This window comes from Pseudonaja textilis, unplaced genomic scaffold, assembly GCF_049901715.1.
Source record: "Pseudonaja textilis isolate UNSWEBS1 unplaced genomic scaffold, rPseTex1.2 PTEXCTG160, whole genome shotgun sequence".
Classification (NCBI taxonomy): Eukaryota; Metazoa; Chordata; class Lepidosauria; order Squamata; family Elapidae; genus Pseudonaja; species Pseudonaja textilis.
This window is the reverse complement of record NW_028262479.1, coordinates 18,491-25,193: the sequence shown is the minus strand read 5'-3', so window position 1 is coordinate 25,193 and position 6,703 is coordinate 18,491. Positions and strand designations below refer to the sequence as shown.

Sequence of the window (6,703 nt, the reverse complement as noted above, 5' to 3'; positions counted from 1 at the left end):
AAACTGACACCTCTGCCATCAATCAGGTTGATGCCAATGTTGGGTGCTTTCCATGTGCTAGGTTCAAACACCCTCCTGCACTGAGGGCATAGTTTTGTGCACCCATGATGGTAAGGCTCTGCTCATACAAAGTCTTGTTATTTCAGCATGAAGCAACTGGAATTTGTTGCAATGAATGTGCCTAGTGATGCAATTGATCTTATTACTGGGAAGTTTGATCTACTTCCCACTCAAACCTGAAGCTGTATACAATAATGCTTTCAGATATTTTCCATTTGTATCCTAATGTTTTACTACTGCTTTTTCTACTTTTTTCAGAAAAAAAGTTGTAAGGAAGGAAAAGATAGCACAGCTGCACAACAGCTTTTGACAGGAACATTAGAAGTTTTTCATGTGGAAACAGTTGAGTCTTTAATAATATGAAACAAAAACAATTTATAGAATGGAGGAGGGTCTTTGTGAAATGATGAGAGTGATACAGAGCAATTGTGCAATGAAAAAAACCTAAGCGTTTCTTAAACTTATTAAAAACTTTTTTCACATATAAACTTTTTTAAGGAGGGATAAGAATTTGATTCAGTGATCCAGCTGCAAACTGCAGTAGTGTAATTATAATATTGTCATTGCACTCTTTAAGTGGTAACTTTGCTACAATAGAAAAAAAAAAGGCCAACGTTGCTGCTATTTCCGACTGCTGTGGCGATAAGATAGGTGAATATAGATGTTTCACCAAATACTTCTTTTTCTCTAAAAGCAGAATATGTTGAGTCTGTTCAATTCTTCGCTGCTAAAATGTAAATGTCTCATGTAGTTCCCTCCTCCGCTGCTCATTTCTCAGCTGCCCAACTTATTTCTGAACTTGGACTAGTTTTCCATTTTTAGATAACTGTTTTCCTTTCCATTTCCATAGATAACTAATTTTAAATTACCTTGCCCAAATAGACTGGTCTGCATAAGAAAATGGGATATATGATATAATTCAGGTATTATTGAAGGATGAATACAATAGAATAGAATTCTTTATTGGCCAAGTGTGATTGGACACACAAGGAATTAGTCTTTGGTGCATAAAAATATTATAAATGCAAAATTAAAGGCTGTTCCCAGTGCTGAAGAGAGAAAGACATAATAGTACCTGAACTGCATGGCAAACACTTAGCTGGGAACTCAATATTGCAGTTCCAAAATATGTCTTTGTTCCTGGAGCCCAGGTATAGTATCCTTAATACAGATGAGCCTCTGAACAATTCTCCATTTATTTATTGAGAAATAAATCCCACTGAGTTTGATCAAACTTATTCTCAGAGATATGCAGAATTAAAAACTTTAGTTTCTAACTTTGAGATTGAGTCAATCTCAAAGTTCTCCAACTTTCCAGCTTTGTGGGCTAGCAGGGGTTATGGAAGAGGGGATAGTTCCGGCTGGCAAGCCACACTCATGCAAATGGAGCATGCATGCATGCACTTGCCCACTGCTTGTGCAAGTGGAGGTACATATGTGCTCGTCCACTGTTTCCATGGCCTGGATGCAAACAAATCGCAGCCCAGAGGTTGGGGATCCGTGGTCTAGATGGCAACCTTAGTCCTTCAGTGTTTCAGAAAAAATACATTTTTTGAACTACTCTAGTAGTACGGGAATGTTAGAAGATTATCTTCTCCAGCCTTCCCAGCAATTTCTGACAGGAGAAGTTTGCATGGTGTAAATTCCACCTTCATCTGTATAATCCTTATGCACCAAATAGGTCTTGTAAAGTTTTTAAATAACTAAAAAGACATGGCACCAGCCTAGCATTTGGAAATGGATTCAAATAATCCCCATGAACTGTGATTGACCTTTGTAAGGGCAGAATTCAAAGAAAAATCTGAATATAAACTTGGAATACTTCTGTGAAAAATGTGTTACTTGGATAATATTTACAGACTTTTACCTTGATCAATGACTGACTTCCAAGTTTCGAATTCTAATTTCTAACTTCCCATTTGCTGTTAATGTACCATTACATGGAATTTGATGCATCCGCAAAAGAGTAATTATCCAGGGGTGTCTAGATAGAATGAATACACCAATGAAAACAAAATCTACAGGCAGTACACAACTTCCAACTGTTTGTTTAGTGACCAAAGTTACACTGGCAATGAAAAAGTGACTTATGACCATTTGTCACATGATTGTTGCAGTCATGTGATCAAAATTTGGATGCTTACTGACACATGATATGCAGTGTCCCAAGGTTATGTGATCACTTTTTTTGACCTGACAAGTCATTAGGGAAGCCAGATTCAGTTAACATCCATGTTACTAAACAGCAGTGATTCACATAACAACTGTGGAAACAAAGGTGGTAAAATGGGGCAAAACTCACCAAACCATCTTGCTCGGCAACTGAAATTTTGGGTTCAACTATGGTCATAATTCAAGGACTACCTGTGCATATCTCCCTTTGAATAAAGATCTTTGAGCTGTACCGTTGGATAGAGTGTGCTAACACTTGTTGCCGAACTGTTTATATATTATGGGCAACATAAAATTTGCAATCAGAATCTTTACAAGTTTGACTCCATATGAGCTTTATTGGATCCACATAGCTAGAACATCAACTTAGAAAAAATGTAATTGGATACTAGGGATCATTCTGGCAGAAGTAAAGGGGAGCTTAAAGGAGCAACCACTTTCTCTTTTAATAAATGGCGGTTACTGGCCACACCTACCATTGCAATTGTTTTATGAATGCACTAATAATATCCTCTCAAATTTCCAAATGTACTCTCTTAAGCAAAAGAACTTCCTTGTGGCATGTTTTTATAACTACAGTCCATTTAATGAATTGTATGTTCTACGGTGCCAGGACCATGTTAACAATATCCAAGAAAAACTATTTGACAACAGACTGAACAGGTTTGAAGAAGTCAACAGTAATCTTGCTTTGTCTTTGTGCCTAAACAGAGTGTATTTTTTTTGGCAGCCTGAGGCAGACATTTCCTAAGGGCCTTCCTTCAGCGATATTGCTTTTTTCCATCTGGATATTATGCCCTGTTGCCCTATCTCCTCTCCAGAAGTCAGCTATGTCAAAGAGAAAATGATGTAATCCTATACAGCCTTATTCAAATAAGAAATAAACAGCTCACTGACCAATGACACTTAGATTGTATTTGGCCACCTTAGAAGTCAAACCCAATCTCAAATTCTGACAGATGATAGTTATATAAAGGCTGGGAAAAGGATAATAAAACAGCATTCCTAAATCAAATGTTCAGCCTTTATGTCCCAGAATCCCCAGGCAGCTTATTGTTGTGTGGGAATTGTGAGAGTAACAGACCTAAAACATTTGAAGTCAGATTGGGCACAACTGGAAGAAACTAAAAATACTGGGAAATGGCATGCTGAAATCATTTTGTCAGCTGGTAAAAGATGCTTTCAATTCTCTGCTGGTGGGATAACTAAAACAAATATTTTATATTTTATTTGTATTTATAGAACTAAACAAAACCTATATCTTTGTATTGTTAGTAGAACTTGATGAACTCCAGTCTTCCACAATTACTGTAGCTTCATTTTAAAGATTTTCTGAATAATAATATATTGAAAAGATAACAAAAATCAGTTATGAATTTCTGATTAAAGTGAAATTTTTTGTGCTTCTGTTTCCTTCTCATTTTTGTCATTGCTGCTATGATAAAATGTAAACAAGGATAAATGTAGATCTGTAAGTAGGGTTGCCAACTACTTTTGCTGCTGGTGATCCTGATCCTGCTGACATAAGATAAATGCAGAGTTGGAAGTACTGAGCCCTGCCAGGAGAAAAACAGTTGGTATACCCATCACACCGTTCACATTTAGTAACCAGGTTAAATTCATTTCTGCCTTGCAAGCCGTAATTTCTCCTATCATGACCATATCTCACTTTGTATATTGATCTTTGTTCTTAAGACTTCTCTCCACTTTTTCAGGATCTTGTCAAATCCACCCAACCAGGATTTCAGGTTTGATCTTCATTTATTTTGCAATCAAACTACATCCATTACTGTACAATATAATATGACAAAAGTATCCCAATGTATTTCTTTTGCACTGCTCACTCATGCATTTGGTCAATTCTCATTTATTCAACCCAATCATTCTTAACCCTACCTATTTTATTCCACACCTATGTATCCTATTTCCACTGCATTTAAATTATGGTATGTTTCTTCTACCATAACCAATTTTCACTTCTTTATAAAAGAAACATGATCTTACACACACCCTTAATTTCTTTTATCAAGCATTCATTCCTCACAATAGACTATAGTTGGCAACTGTCAACTGTATTATATGAAGCCATGGCAATTTTTCTATATTTGGAGAATTACTTTTCACTCTAGACTGAACAATGATATTTCTTCAGCTTCTAAGAGAACTGGGCAAATAGATTTTGTATCAGTGTGTGGATGTGAGTGTTTAGTCATGGGGAAGAAGAAAAAATAATGACTACTTAGTATGGGAGTGGCTTGACTTTATAAAGCTGGGAAAAGTGTAGCATCCTGCCCTCTTAACAGGTGGAGTTCCATATGATTCAGAGTTGGTTCTCCCAAGAAATGGGGTGGGTCAGTTTAACAAATACAAATATGTACCTTAGTCTCTTCAACATTTATTAACCTTTAAATCATTAATGGAAGAAACTGCAGCATACATTTTGAAATAGCTTGGCTAGAATTTAAATTTAACATTGACTTTCAAAATTTTAATCTTTTCAAGCCAATTTTTGGGGCTAAACAAATTGTGATCCAGTTCAAGACAGAACATTTTGTTACTGTAAAAACTGGTTTTGGGAAGAACTTAAAATATACTTTTTATTATCTGCCATCAGGTTGTGTTTGACTCCTAGTGACCACATAGATTCACAAATATATATATTTTCATGACAATCTGAGTCTAACCTGATCCTTCGGGTCTTCTAATGGTGCACTCATCACCACCACATCGGAGTCTATCAAACTTCACTGCTAGTTATCCTCTTCTCTTTCCTTCAACCTTTCCAACATTAGAGCCTTTTCCAGAGAGTTGAGTCTTCATGTGTCCAAATTAGGATAATTTGAGCCTGGTCATTTGTGCCTCCAATGAGAGCTCTGTTAATGATTCATTTTCTTGCCTGTCCACAGTATTCTCTGGAGTCTTCTCCAACACCAACTTTCAAAACTTTCTTACTTGTTCCATAGTGTCTCACAGTAAAACAGCATTGCTAAATAAAATTAAAATGTAACTGTATATTGTTCACCTTATTTTCCATAACAATTATGTTTCCAATAACTACCAAGTAGATCACAGGACAGCATTCCTTTATAATTGTTACCTCCAACTGCTTTTCAGTTGCCTTTGAAAATGGAAATTTCCCCTAATGTCAAAGTTTGTAAAGTGCCCCAAGGGATGATACCCACCAAATGAACGAACAAAACCAGCTTTAAGGCAAACCCTTTCATGAATTTGTCTAATTCATCTCCAACCCAAGTCTCTTTAGCTATTGTGGACATGTTGGAGATAACATCCCCCCCTCCCAAAAAAACCAAGAAAAATCCAGTTGCCACCTGAAAAAGCCCCTTTGGGACAACCATGACCTGGATGACTGAGAATCTCTACAGGCTCCAAACCTGATGTTCCAGGGAGGCTGAATGAAATCCAGTACAAAGCCATTTAAATTTAGCACCCTGAGGCGAATAATTTACTAGTGAGAACTTCGTGACTCTTGCCTTCTTTTCGCTTCTCTTCTACGAACCCCCCTCCTGCTCCCATCTTCCACCGTCAACGAGAAGCTATTTTATCACATACAGGCGGACAACTCACGCAGGCAAGTATTATGACAAAGTCGGGGCAGAATCGACAATCTACATTCCTGCAACAACATAAACCAACCGCCTGAGAGGGCAGGAAAGAGCCTTGTTTTGGCCCCAGCGCTGGCGCACCCAACCACATGATCCTCCAGAGGAGGAACCCTCCGACCCGAGCAAGCAGGGAGAACTGGGGACACCCGCTCGCTTCCGTAAACATCGCTCGGCCCCGCCCCTCCAGCCGGGAGAGAGCATTCGTACTCAGGGGAAGGGGAGCAAGGCTCCTGTCATGGAAGGACGGATTTGCCTCCCTTTTTTGGAAAAGTACCGGGCAGCCAGCTTCGACCTGTCCGGGCTAAAACTTGTCGCTTCGCACTCCGAGTGTCGTTTCCCTTGCCTGTCGTGTTGGTTAAGATACGGAACGAAACGTTTCCCCCCCCCCTCCTCACAGAGAAGTGGGAGCGTCCAGGCAGCTGCTAATAGACGGCCCAAGATTATGTATAACCAAACGGGGGAGGCGGATGGAGAGTTAAAGCCCGGGTGACAAGAGCTGAGGGGCAGCCAAGGCAGAACCTGTGAGGGGAAACCGAGGACTCCTCTGCTTGGAAAGGGCTATCTTGCGGTGAGTGGCTCTCGGCTTGCCTTCCTCCTCCTCATGAGAAAGAAGCGCACCTCCCCAATCCCGAGAGTCATACCGACGATTGAACCCCGGATTGCCTCGGGAGCCCCCTTTTAAAGGCTCGCTTGCACTGGGGGAGAAGAACCCGGGAGCGCGGGGAAAGCGGGGCGGGTGGGTGTCATTCTGGCCGGATCCTGACGAGAAGCAAAGCCCGTGTCGGACTCTGCGGTTCGGATTGCAAACAATGGCTAATGGCTTACGCCGTTTGTCGCGCATGTTGGCT

General features: G+C 39.7%; 1 long non-coding RNA gene across 1 annotated transcript; it reads right to left on the bottom strand.

Annotated features, from left to right (window-relative positions):
* Positions 1 to 1,006: 1,006 nt before the first annotated feature.
* Positions 1,007 to 6,035, bottom strand: LOC148123862 (uncharacterized). The gene is made up of 3 exons (XR_015740493.1): positions 5,818 to 6,035; positions 4,917 to 5,218; positions 1,007 to 3,788 (listed from the first exon to the last, which is right to left on the bottom strand). It is a non-coding gene; the product is annotated as an uncharacterized LOC148123862 (long non-coding RNA).
* Positions 6,036 to 6,703: the final 668 nt, after the last annotated feature.